Raw genomic sequence first — 13,721 nt, 5'->3', positions numbered from 1 at the left:
TCCCAACCTTTCATCCTGGAAACAGATGCATGTGCTTATGGAATAGGAGTTGTTCTAATGCAAGAAGGTGGACCCCTTTCCTATTTCAGCAAAACTATTGGGCCAAAGGCACCTGCTATGTCAACTTATGATAAAGAAGCTATGGAAATCATTGAAGCACTTAAACACTGGAAACATTATTTTCTGCTTCTTCCCTAGTTATCAGAACTGACCAACAGAGCTTGAGATATATTCAGGAACAAAAGCTTACAGAGGGAATTCAACATAAACTCCTGATCAAATTGTTGGGCTACAATTTCGAGATTGAATACAAACAAGGGAAGAACAACAAAGTTGCTGATGCATTATCTAGAGTTAAGTACAGACTCCAATCACTAATTGCCAGTCAGGCTCAGCCCCTTTGGCTATCTGAAGTGGTTGATAGTTATGCTCAAGATCAGAGATGCAAGGATCTACTGTCACAATTAGCTACTTCAGTTAATGTTGTTCCTAACTATGCTCTCCAGTAGGGGTTGATAAGATATAAAACAAAATTGTTATTGGGCTGAACACTGCCCTCAGAACTAAACTGGTGTCAGCTTTGCACAATTCTGAACTCGATGGCCACTCTGGGCATAGAGCAACATATCAGAGGATGAAGCTCCTCTTCCACTGGCCTGGCATGAAGAAGTTTATTGTGGACTATATTAAGGATTGCCCAACTTGCCAAATTAACAAGCATGAATACTGCAAGTACCCAGGTCTACTGCAACCTCTTCCAGTTCCTGATTTTGCTTGGTGTCATATTAGCATGGACTTCATTGAAGGCCTTCCCATTTCACAAGCCAAGGACATGATTCTTGTGGTGGTAGACAGATTCACCAAATACAGTCACTTCATTGCCATGAAACATCCAATAACTGTAAACACTGTAGTCGAAGCTTTTACAGAGAATATCTTCAAGCTGCATGGTCTTCCTTCAGTCGTTGTCACTGACAGAGACAGGATCTTCACAAGCAATCTTTGGCAAGAATTGTTCAAGAAGTTGGGTATTAAACTCCACATGAGTACTTCCTACCACCCTCAGTCAAATGGGCAAACAGAGAGAGTCAACCAATGTTTGGAAAACTAGTTAAGATGCATGGCCTTCTTACAACCTCAAAAGTGGCTGCATTGGCTTCCATTAGCTGAATGGCGGTACAACACTAGTTACCACTCTTCACTCAAGCTCACCCCTTTCCAAGCATTGTATAACACGCCCCCTAACATGTTGTCTGAGGCAGCTCTGTATCATGCTGATCTGACTCAAGAATTTTCCTCAATCCTTAATGCAGAGCAAATTGCAGCTCAGATAAAAGGAAACCTTTTGAAAGCTCAAGAGAAGATGAAAATGTATGCTGACAGAAAAATATCTGAAAGAACATTGGAAATTGGGGATATGGTATACTTAAAGTTGCAACCTTACATGCATACAACTCTTAGCTTACACAGGTGCCTCAAGTTGCATTCCAAATACTATGGGCCTTTCAGAATCATCCAAAAGGTAGGACCTGTAGCTTATAAGTTGCTCTTACCTGAGCACTGCAAACTTCATCCTACATTTCATGTTAGCCAACTGAAAAAGCACCTTGGACCACAAGCTATTCCCAACCCCAACCTGCCATTACTCCATTCTGATGGCACAATCTTGCTGGAGCCTCAAAGACTGCTGCACAGAAAACTTATTCCAAGAGTACAGGGTGATGTCCAGATTCCAGTAGTCAGGTGGCTCATCAAATGGACTAATTTTGAGGAGCAAGATGCTACCTGGGAGGATGCCTCGTTTATCCAAAAGATTTTTCCAGCATTTCAACCCTGAGGACAGGTCTGATGTCGATCGGGGGGAGTTGTCAGGACCCAAGTGTTTGAATCCTGGTTCAGTCGATGATTTCAAAGGAAGAAGTTGGCGGGAAGCAACCAAGGCCGTCCATCAAGGATCCAACGCATCCGAGGCCTTCGTACCGCTTCGCTGATGGAAAAGGCCCCGGAAACCGTTCATCCTCGATCGAACGGCGATCACAGCGTCGGGCATCACTGTCGTTCTTCCGACACTCTTTTCATTTTCGTTTTCATTAGCTTTACCGTCCCTCTCGCTTTTGTAAGGCTATATAAGCCATGAATCCAGCTCGATCAGGGCATGTCTTTCTTCTAGGGTTTCCCCCTATTGCTTCGCCAGTGTTCCTGGTTGGCCTCCTTGTAATATAACTCCGGCTATTTCCTTAAATTAATGAGTAAAGCTGGCTAGTTCGACTGCAATTCCACTGTGTTTAGTTCTTCAAACTAGCAGAGTCTGACAGCGTTAGTTCTTCAGACTAGCAGAGTCTGACGAGCGAACATTGTCGCCACCCATGGTTCTCTACAGTTAGGGATTGAAGAAATAAACTGAGGATCGAACACACGCAAAGTTCCGGTTCACACGTTCGGGTGTAGAGAAAATGATTCGACCCGCAACTGCGTGCGTCGACCTGCGTTGACGTGGCTTCGGGCGTACACGCGTACACACGGTATGTACATGGACCCGCTCCAGGACCGTCGATGGACCATGTTTGCAAGTATCAAGATCGTAACTGTTAAGGATTAATTAAAATCCTAATAATCCATGCTTTATGTCGGTTGTGTAGTTAGCAACCGTCTAGTTACTGTCTGTGCAGTTACCGCCTTGTACTGGGTATAAATACCCCAACATTCATCAATGAGAAGACTGTTCATTTTCAATCATTCGCTTCTCTCTCTCTCGTTTACTTTTAAAACGTTATCAGCACGCTCGTATCCGAGAGTGTTTTGGCCAACACAACACAAGAAGAAAGCGACGGGGAGGCAGCCTAACAGCAGCGAGGCGTCGAGGCTATCTCTCGCATCTGGTGGCAATACGACCGGAGCGTGGCGGTCGTCCGGCTACGGAATCTTCAGCGTCAAGCCATGAATGGTACCATCCGGGCAAGAATCGAGGCAGCATCTCCGGCAGTCTCAACAGCCCCTCCATCTTCACGGCAAAGAAGATCATGCATCCCTACAAGATATGAATCAGGAGTTGTTGTTTCTTTTCGATTAAATCAAAGATCTACTAGTAGTAAGTACTGTAGTAACTAATCAACAAATAGACTGTGTGCAGGAAATATAATCGATAACCCAAGCAAGAAAAGGAATCCATCAGCCACATCATGCTTGTAACCGAGAGCAAAAGGCAACTCGAACCACGGCAAGAATCACACGGATGTATCATCCAAAAAAAGGGGAAAATTGGATCTGAAGATTTATCCATTTGCTTTATCTTCTTCGGTTCTTTCCATGAATCAACGATCTATTCATATTTTTTTTTCTCCTACGCACATCTATGTGCTCACGAGAAATACATCCATCTGAGTTCATAGCAGAAGAATAGAGAAGAATACATCGATTCAAGGACCAAACACCTCAAACACGATATCCAAAAGGTAAATCATAGAGAGACGACAGACTAACCTCCAGGACGGCGTATCAATGTTGTCCAAGGCAAGCTCCAATGACGACCCATGGCCCGGAAGATGCCTCCTCGGCCAAGTTCCTCGCGGGACGGCTACACTGTGGCTGCATCCTTCAGCCAGGCTGCTCCAAGCACGGCGCTCGCCGCCTAACGCACAGCGGTGGCAGCGGCCAACAGCCGGTGCACGGCATGGTGACGCCTTCCGGCGCGTGAAGGAAAGAAGCCCTCCAGCGCGGCTCCTCCTTCTAGCGTCGGCGCTCGGCTGGCCTTGGCGGCGATGGATTTGGGGAATAAATCCCTAACCGCACGGGAGAGGAAGGAAGGCCAGAACGAACCTTATCTCTTCGTCTATTATTCAATTTCGCCCTTGTACTTCTGTATAATCAATACATGTCCATGCAGTTTTATTGTACAGAAACGTGGGTTACTATAGCATTTACTAAACCTACGGTTTGGTTCTCCAACATTTTGGAACTATGTTCTGTACATAGCATGCAAAATACTCCATCAAGTATGTGTATGTACTTTAAATAGTAGACTTGGCGATCAAATATTTTGCAAGTTTGGACACGAGACTCATTTTCCAGACTGCATTTAAGATTGTAAATGACAATTCTATCTAGAGAAATTAAATGAACATGTTCATTGTGTCTGCCTCAAGCATTCATCGTAACATGTAATTTTAGTGCAACAACTATATTATACAATTAAAATTGAATTTGGAATCACAAGGTACTTGATGGGATCTACTGTATATTTCGCAGATTATCCATCACTAGTGTGAGATCTACATTTTGTCATTTTGGCAAGATGACTATCTTTAACGTGATTTTCCAAATATTAATGTGTATATAGCCTAAATATTATTTGTGAATCACAAGGTGTTGGTGACATCTACTGCACCATTTGCAGATTATGCACCATTACTCTAAGGTCTACATCTTATCAATTTTACAAGATGATTACCTTCAAAGTCCTCTTCCAAAAATTAATATTTGACTACCTCAGGATATCATAAGGTAATATTGGTATCTACTGCAAAATTTTGTAGACTATCCACTATTGCTACAAGGTCTACATCATGTCATTCTGACTGATGACTACCTTCAAAGTGATTTTCTTATAGCATAACATAAGGTAATAGAATTATGAACATCTACTGACAGAAGTCAGACTATGCTTGCTATTACTGTGAGATCTACACCATATTGGTGATTATCTTCAAAGTGTTATCCTATATAAATTGAGGTCTACACATATGGCTATAAGGCATCAGTCGTACTAGAATTTGTTCCTCTGAAGCATTCATTGTTGTTGTTCACTAAAATATTTTACTCTCATAGTAAATATTGCTCTTGCACATTTGTGATATACTAAAATGGTATTTTTGTGCCAATATGAATTGTTCAAGCCTCAATTTGCTTGAATCGGTCTTGGAAAATTATGAAAATATTTGCATACTCCAATGATTACCTTTTATTACATTGGTAAAATACATGGCAATGGAGCCTACGTCACTATTTCTAATTATAGTGTCGTCCACCATCAAGATGGACCCCATAATTTATGGCAATGATTGAGTGTCTCAACACTTATGCAAGGTCCACATCACATCGTGGTTATACTTTCATAGTGACTAACCAATGTTAAACAGGCAAAATCTATACTTCAATGCATGGCTGACATTTCCAAATACAGTAAACACATGATTTTGTGGGAGTATTTATTGTAAGATGATTCATGACATCAGTCATTGTATCCACATGCGGCATCTGTGGCCACAATAACTCCTCCTTCGGAATATGTGCCATGGCTATTCTCTTAATATCTAATTATGTTCGTATGTATTTCGTCTGTCACCAACTTCACTTAGTTCTCAAACTAAGTACATAATGGACGAATATTTATTCACCTTGAATATTTCCCTTATGAGAAACATGCTGCCATGAGCACATTTAGAAGGATCACCCAATAATTTTTCAAGGCCTCAAGTCTACCGCACCTTACAATTTTGATAATTATACAATCAACTTGAAGTTGAGATTTTATGATCAGATATTTTTCATATTTGAATCCGATTGAATATCCCATAATACACTTTACATCCTCTTATGATGACATTACCATTTTCATGGTAAAGAAACATAGTATTTCTTGAAATCATCATATTCACCCAATGGGTGTTATACCATTATTTCAAAATATTTGCTAGTATTGAGAAGCAAGTCAATGGTCACAAAATAGAACCATGAGAAATTCAAAGTAAAGTGGAGGCTAAAGACAACCAATGACATAATTACCTTTTAAATGGTAATTGATCGTTTTTAAATGATCACAAAGACAACTCTCAAATTTGTCAAATGTGTGGTTACATATATATCGTACATGTGATTACCAAACCCTCAAACATATGGTCAAACCACATCGCAAATTTATTAAAATGCAAATAAGTTCGTTGGGATATTTGAAAATTTGCAAACATACAACCAGAAAATATTCTGGTAATTGATGTTCTCGAATCTTCATCACAAGGAGAACCAAAAACATAGTGCAAGAAAAGAATGATCAATTCGTTTGCGCTTATGATATGTTTGCGTAATTCATTTTTTAGTAATATGGGAGACCTCATGTAATATCTTGATTATTCCCAAAATATTGTTTGGCTATACTTGTACTGCTACATGTAGTGCAATGTCCAATATCCTATTTCTTGGACATCATATTTGATAATTTTTGAATGTATGAATCAATTCATACTCAGTTTTGTTGCGTACAAAATAATTTTCTAAATCTTACAAAATACTTGGCTTTAAGCCTTACAATCCTGGTTTGGGGTTGATTAGAAAAATTATTGGCAATTCTATTGGTCACAACTTTCTAAGTTACAATACTTCCCCAATCATAAGATTTTATATGCACCGCATGTGCCAAAGGGGAAATAAGTTTTAAGGCTCTCTCACCTTAATATTCTAAATGAGCCACTCATTTTTTCTTGAACACATTCAGAAGATATATGTGGATTACTCAACCATTATGTGGTATTATATAGATATTTCATGGCACTCCTGGAAACATTTATAAAATGATTTCTAGTGTGTCTCTTGTCACGCAAAATCATGAATAATATAACTAAATTAATTGCTCAAATTCTCAAAGTAAGAGCAAGTTATCCTAAAAAGGGATAAATCCATTAGAATGGACAACTTCATTGAACTCATTTCACAAGCAATGTCTGATTATACATAATACTGTATGTGCATACCCAGAATGGTTTAGTTAAATATCTTATCAAAGATAGTGAAATCAATAACATGACCAAACTTATAGAATTGCAATTTACTAGCCTCTTGCTAGACAGATACGACATTACACACCGTAAGTATGATATAAATCATACCAACTGCATACCATACTATTTCCCCTTGTAGTAATTACATGGAAATCAACAAAGTATTTCCTATCTGCGATAATCTGGTTACATACCAATATCACCACTCCAGCATACATCAATGGGCTCTCACAGAAAAATAGGGATCTATGTGAGGAATAACAATTTATCCGTCAATCAAATTATTCACAGCCCGTATGCTGATTGCATTAGCAATAAGGACATTTCTGGCATTAGGGGGAGATTAGTACCACAAAGAATGCCAAGAAATAAATTAGATATGTTATTGACATTCAGTCCTTATATCCACGTACTCAAAGAATCTGAACAAGAAGTTTAGAATCACATATTTGCAACTCATTGCAAATCTGCCACATACATTTACTGATGACAAAGGTGTCACTCAATTTTATATTCCTGCAGTAAAATGTCAGAAAGAGTGGAGGTACCTAATAAGCCACTCTTCTCCCGAAATGAGAGCAAGAGGGGGAGAAATCTGACCACACGAGATATAATCTCGCATATGCTTCCGCGGAAATAGAGGAAATCAAATCCTCAACCAGTAAATGTAATTCAACATCAAGTTGAAAGAACACCTCACTGGATGCTCATCATCCAAAGCCCGACATAAATGTGCACAAATGTTTTCGTGTCGGGACATCGAAACACCTTGACTCCATTGTTGTAGGAAATCATAAGGATTTAAAATGAATAAATACATTTTCACAAATTTCATTGATTCCTCCAGAATCATATAACATAAGTCTACATTTGTCGACATATATTTCTTCTGAAAATTGCTAAAACCTTTTGGGCCCTGAACCAAAATCCATGGTAGAGTGCCTCTTGCACTCATGTTGGTTCACATAAAAGGAAGCAAGTAATGAAGAATAGCCTCGCTCTACAAACGAGTGGTATTTACCATAGTAATATCTACTCCTCATAAGTGTCTTCCATATGGGATACTAAAAACTTCTCATTCATAGACAAAGTCAATGAGGTGGTGAGAAAGCAAGGCTTGTAGCAAAAGGGTTCACGCAGAGACCCGACATAAAATTATGATGTAAGATACCCTCTTGGTATGAGTGTAATTAAGTTTAGATAATAAATATAATTGGCAGTACAAATAATATTATCCATGCAGTTAATGGATGCAGTGACTACATACTCATATGGGTCACTCGTTTCCGAAATTTATAACAAAGTCCCTCAAGGGCTTACAATTCCGAATCCAAAATAAATCGCAACATATTTGTGTAAAATTTCAGAAGTCACTCTATGGCTCAAAATAGTCGGAAATCATATGGTACTACCGACTAAATGAGTTCCTTCTTCAAAGGATTACTCAAAGGATGATAATAGTTGATGTATTAATAAAGGAATCCCAAAATTTTATATCCTTACATCACCTCTGTGTATATCGATGATTTCGTCATCAATGTCTCTACAAGACCTAAACATACATAAAATCATCTCAAGACGGAAATTTTGGATTTAACCAAAAGCTTAAGTTTACAACTTGAGCATTCTCTCAAGAATACATATCGTTCTACATATATTCAAAACATATACGAGAAGTTCGATTTGGATATATCATAATAATAAATGACATGTATGGTCATACTGCCCCGATCGGGTACAAATATATTCTTACATATGGGTGATAATAAAGTGAAGTAAAGACGCGTAGTTCTATCTTACTAATATCAAAGAACTCATATGATTGCAAACTATGTTAGGCCTGACACCATATTTTCTATATTTGTTTAGAATGCAACCCCCAACAAAAGGTACAAGCTTTGATATATGGAATATCATCCTATATTTGAAGATTACAATAAATCTTGGATACTTCCATCAGGAAATAGAAGATATGACCATGATATGATGTAATGATATTGGTTCTTTATTTGATCCAAACGACGCCATATCAAATGACTGAATTTGCTGGAATAGCCTTCATATGGAAGACATGTAAATGGACTTTAATGATTGTTCTCACTTATCATTCTAACATAATTGCTTTATCTAAAAGCATTGAAAAATATGTATGACTTGGCAGAATGATTAACCACACTCAAAATCATGTCATTGAGATTCATCAGAATCACATAACTTGATTTATCAAGATACTTCCACTTGTATTACTCAATACCTACAGGTTATATGAAGAGCGATATCATAAATCACATTGCTCCTAAATTACTTATCCTCATAGATTATAGAAAAGTGAGGAAATCATTTGCAAACAAAATACTATGAAAATCCAACAGATTATTCACAATGTCATGATCATATCAATGGAATTAGTATGACACATCCTCCAAATTTGCAAAGTTTAGGGGGAGTAATTTCCCAAACTATAACCTCTTAGCAATCATTAGATTGCATATATTGCACTCTTTTTCCCTTGATGAGTTTTTCCCTAATGGTTTCTCATAAAAGGTTTTTAACGAGACAATATAAACACAAGTGTTTGTATATGTCATATCATTTTCTCCTTATATTTTTTCCACTGGGTTTTAAAGGAGTTTTCAATGGCATGTCAGATGCACTCTTTTCCTTTATGAGTTTTCTCTCAAAATTTCTCATAATGGTTTTTAATGAGGAAATATGTTATCAAACATCAAATGTTATACTTTCTATTTTCCCTATCGGGGTTTTTAAAGGAAGTACTCAAGACATATTTATTGATCTCTAAACTCAAAGATGAGTTTTATCCTTCTACAAAGGTTTTCTCAAATGAGTTATCACGAGACAATAATCATTATATGTTGTACCATTTTCTCCTTATTTTCCCCCACAGGGTTTTAAAGGAGTTTTAGCAACATATCTACACTATTCTCCTCATATTTTTCCCACAGGGTTTTTGGAGGAGATTTTAAAGATTATACAAGGATTTCTCAAGATGAAGATGATGAACATTTTCAAGGGCGGCTATATATTAGGACGAGTCTATCAAAATGATGTACATTAACCTAGTCAAGCATAGATTAGGGGGGTGTTAAGGATTAATTAAAATCCTAATAATTCATGCTTTATGTCGGTTGTGTAGTTAGCAACCGTCTAATTACTGCCTGTGCAGTTACCGTCTTGTACTGGGTATAAATACCCCAACATTCATCAATGAGAAGACTGTTCATTTTCAATCATTCGCTTCTCTCTCTCGTTTACTTTTAACAGTAACGACGCAGCGTGCGAGCTTGTCCTGGACCAAACCGACGAGTATAGGGACTCTACGTGCAATTCTTTCTATTTTGGTGGGATGACGTTGTGTAATGGCTTCACCAATAAGTTTCGAGTACGCAGATTATGTGCTTTCTCCCTTTAATCTGACGGCTGGCTCGACAGTGTAATTTCTATCCAATCACGCATGTGGATAAGGTAGGGTGCGGCTTCAATTTATTTAACTCAGAGTATTCCCACACAATGCTAATCTTTAAATTTTCTACGCATGAGCAAATATTACCACGCGCTATGTGTCGCATAGTAATGGCGTGCTTCAAGTTGCATGGACGAGACATTGATGATGTGGTCATCATTCTGTACGTCCTTAGTAGTTTATTTCAATTTATTTTCTTTCTACCAGATTCGTTCAGCTGTCGTTGACATCCCATTTAGTCACCAAGCCATCGGTAATTCAGTTATTGTTGATGTGAGTATACTACTTAAAAGGATATCTAGATCTTTAATTTAATTTATATAAAATATATTATTTAACTTAAAAATTACTTCATCTGTTTCAAAATAACTATCTCAACTTTATATTAAAGCTAGTACAAAATTGTACTCCCTCCGTTCCTATAAGAGATTTCACTAGGTGACTACATACGAAGCAAAATGAATGAATCTACACTCTAAAGTATGTCTATATTCATCCGTATGTAGTCCTCTAGTAGAATCCCTAGAAAGACTTATATTTAGGAACGGAGGGAGTACTAAGCTTAAGACATTTATTTTAGGACGGAGGGAGTATATCATTAAAAAATAGAACATCTAAAGTTTTTAAAGATGTATTTTCTGTTATATATGTCTTTCATTAAGTTGGTTAAATTGACGACCTAAGTATATGTGTCGGACTTGTAAATTAAAACGGAGGGAGTATAACACATGATCAGTAATTGATCTATTTTTTTATTTTTGAACAGGTTGATGCGGTCGCTAGTGACGTACGGTTTTGATGCCAGCCACTAGTAAGGCTATTAGTGATGACATGTCAAATATGCCAATGCCATCACTAAATAGTGGTGACGTGGATAAAGCTGAGATCCCATCAATTAAAGTTATGGGTAATCGTTTTTCTATTAGTGGAGGATTTTTGTTAATAAAGTTCTGGAAGAAGTTATCTACAACAAGAGTGGGTTGGCAAGGAGACCCTCTTTCCCCGCTCTTGCGGCATTGGGAAGACCATAGTGGCTACCTATCACAATTCTGAGCTTGTACAGTGGTGAACCTTACTTGATCCAGGGCCAAGAAATTTGAGAGAGACTTCGAGAGTTCTGAGTTCTCACACTTTGGAAACATCGGAACATCTAGTGTGCCCCGATGATGTGGTCATCATTCTGCACGTCCTTAGTAGTTTATTTCAATTTATTTTCTTTCTACCAGATTCGTTCAGCTATCGTTGACATCCCATTTAGTCACCAAGCCATCGGTAATTCAGTTATTGTTGATGTGAGTATACTACTTAGAAGGCATGCACGTATATCTAGATCTTTAATTTAATTTATATAAAATATATTGTTTAGCTTAAAAATTACTTCATCTGTTTCAAAATAACTATCTCAACTTTATATTAAAGCTAGTACAAAATTGTACTCCCTCAGTTCCTAAATATAAGTCTTTTAAGAGATTTCACTAGGTGACTACATACGAAGCAAAATGAATGAATCTACACTCTAAAGTATGTCTATATACATCCGTAAGTAGTCCTCTAGTAGAATCCCTAGAAAGACTTATATTTAGGAAGGGAGGGAGTACTAAGCTTAAGACATTTATTTTAGGACGGAGGGAGTATATCATTAGAAAATAGAACATCTAAAGTTTCTAAAGATGTATTTTCTGTTATATATGTCTTTCATTAAGTTGGTTAAATTGACGACCTAGGTATATGTGTTGGACTTGTAAATTAAAACGGAGGGAGTATAACACATGATCAGTAATTAATCTATTTTTTTATTTTTGAACAGGTTGATGCGGTCGCTAGTGACGTACGGTTTTGATGCGAGCCACTAGTAAGGCTATTAGTGATGACATGTCTAATATGCCAATGCCATCACTAAATAGTGGTGACGTGGATAAAGCTGAGATTCCATCAATTAAAGTTATGGGTAATCATTTTTCTATTAGTGGAGGGTTTTTGTTAATAAAGTTCTCGAAGAAGTTATCTACAAGAATAGTGGGTTGGCAAGGAGACCCTCTTTCCCCGCTCTTGTGGCATTGGGAAGACCATAGTGGCTACCTATCACAATTCTGAGCTTGTACAGTGGTGAACCTTACTTGATCGAGGGCCAAGAAATTTGAGAGAGACTTCGAGAGTTCTGAGTTCTCACACTTTGGAAACATCGGAACATCTGGTGTGCCCCAATGATGTGGTCATCATTCTGCACGTCCTTAGTAGTTTATTTCAATTTATTTTCTTTCTACCAGATTCGTTCAGCTGTCGTCGACATCCCATTTAGTCACCAAGCCATCGATAATTCAGTTATTGTTGATGTGAGTATACTACTTAGAAGGCATGCACGTATATCTAGATATTTAATTTAATTTATATAAAATATATTGTTTAACTTAAAAATTACTTCATCTGTTTCAAAATAACTATCTCAAATTTATATTAAAGCTAGTACAAAATTGTACTCCCTCCGTTCCTAAATATAAGTCTTTTAAGAGATTTCACTAGGTGACTACATACGAAGCAAAATGAATGAATCTACACTCTAAAGTATGTCTATATACATCCGTATGTAGTCCTCTAGTAGAATCCCTAGAAAGACTTATATTTAGGAACGGAGGGAGTACTAAGCTTAAAACATTTATTTTAGGACGGAGGGAGTATATCATTAGAAAATAGAACATCTAAAGTTTCTAAAGATGTATTTTCTGTTATATATGTCTTTCGTTAAGTTGGTTAAATTGACGACCTAGGTATATGTGTCGGACTTGTAAATTAAAACGGAGGGAGTATAACACATGATCGGTAATTGATCTCTTTTTTTATTTTTGAACAGGTTGATGCGGTCGCTAGTGACGTACGGTTTTGATGTCAGCCACTAGTAAGGCTATTAGTGATGACATGTCAAATATGCCAATGCCATCACTAAATAGTGGTGACGTGGATAAAGCTGAGATCCCATCAATTAAAGTTATGGGTAATCGATTTTCTATTAGTGGAGGGTTTTTGTTAATAAAGTTCTTGAAGAAGTTATCTACAACAAGAGTGGGTTGGCAAGGAGACCCTCTTTCCCCGCTCTTGTGGCATTGGGAAGACCATAGTGGCTACCTATCACAATTCTGAGCTTGTACAGTGGTGAACCTTACTTGATCCAGGGCCAAGAAATTTGAGAGAGACTTCGAGAGTTCTGAGTTCTCACACTTTGGAAACATCGGAACATCTGGTGTGCCCCGATGATGTGGTCATCATTCTGCACGTCCTTAGTAGTTTATTTCAATTTATTTTCTTTCTACCAGATTCGTTCAGCTGTCGTGGACATCCCATTTAGTCACCAAGCCATCGGTAATTCACTTATTGTTGATGTGAGTATACTACTTAGAAGGCATGCACGTATATCTAGATCTTTAATTTAATTTATATAAAATATATTGTTTAACTTAAAAATTACTTCATCTGTT

The 13,721-nt window shown here is 37.5% G+C and overlaps 1 long non-coding RNA gene across 1 annotated transcript; it reads right to left on the bottom strand.

Annotated features, from left to right (window-relative positions):
- Positions 1-2,677: 2,677 nt before the first annotated feature.
- Positions 2,678-4,022, bottom strand: LOC123439883. The gene is made up of 2 exons (XR_006630206.1): positions 3,481-4,022; positions 2,678-3,028 (listed from the first exon to the last, which is right to left on the bottom strand). It is a non-coding gene; the product is annotated as an uncharacterized LOC123439883 (long non-coding RNA).
- Between the last annotated feature and the right edge of the window lie 9,699 nt (positions 4,023-13,721).

This window comes from Hordeum vulgare, chromosome 3H, assembly GCF_904849725.1.
Source record: "Hordeum vulgare subsp. vulgare chromosome 3H, MorexV3_pseudomolecules_assembly, whole genome shotgun sequence".
NCBI classification, from domain to species: domain Eukaryota; kingdom Viridiplantae; phylum Streptophyta; class Magnoliopsida; order Poales; family Poaceae; genus Hordeum; species Hordeum vulgare.
This window is presented reverse-complemented; position numbering and strand designations above follow the sequence as displayed.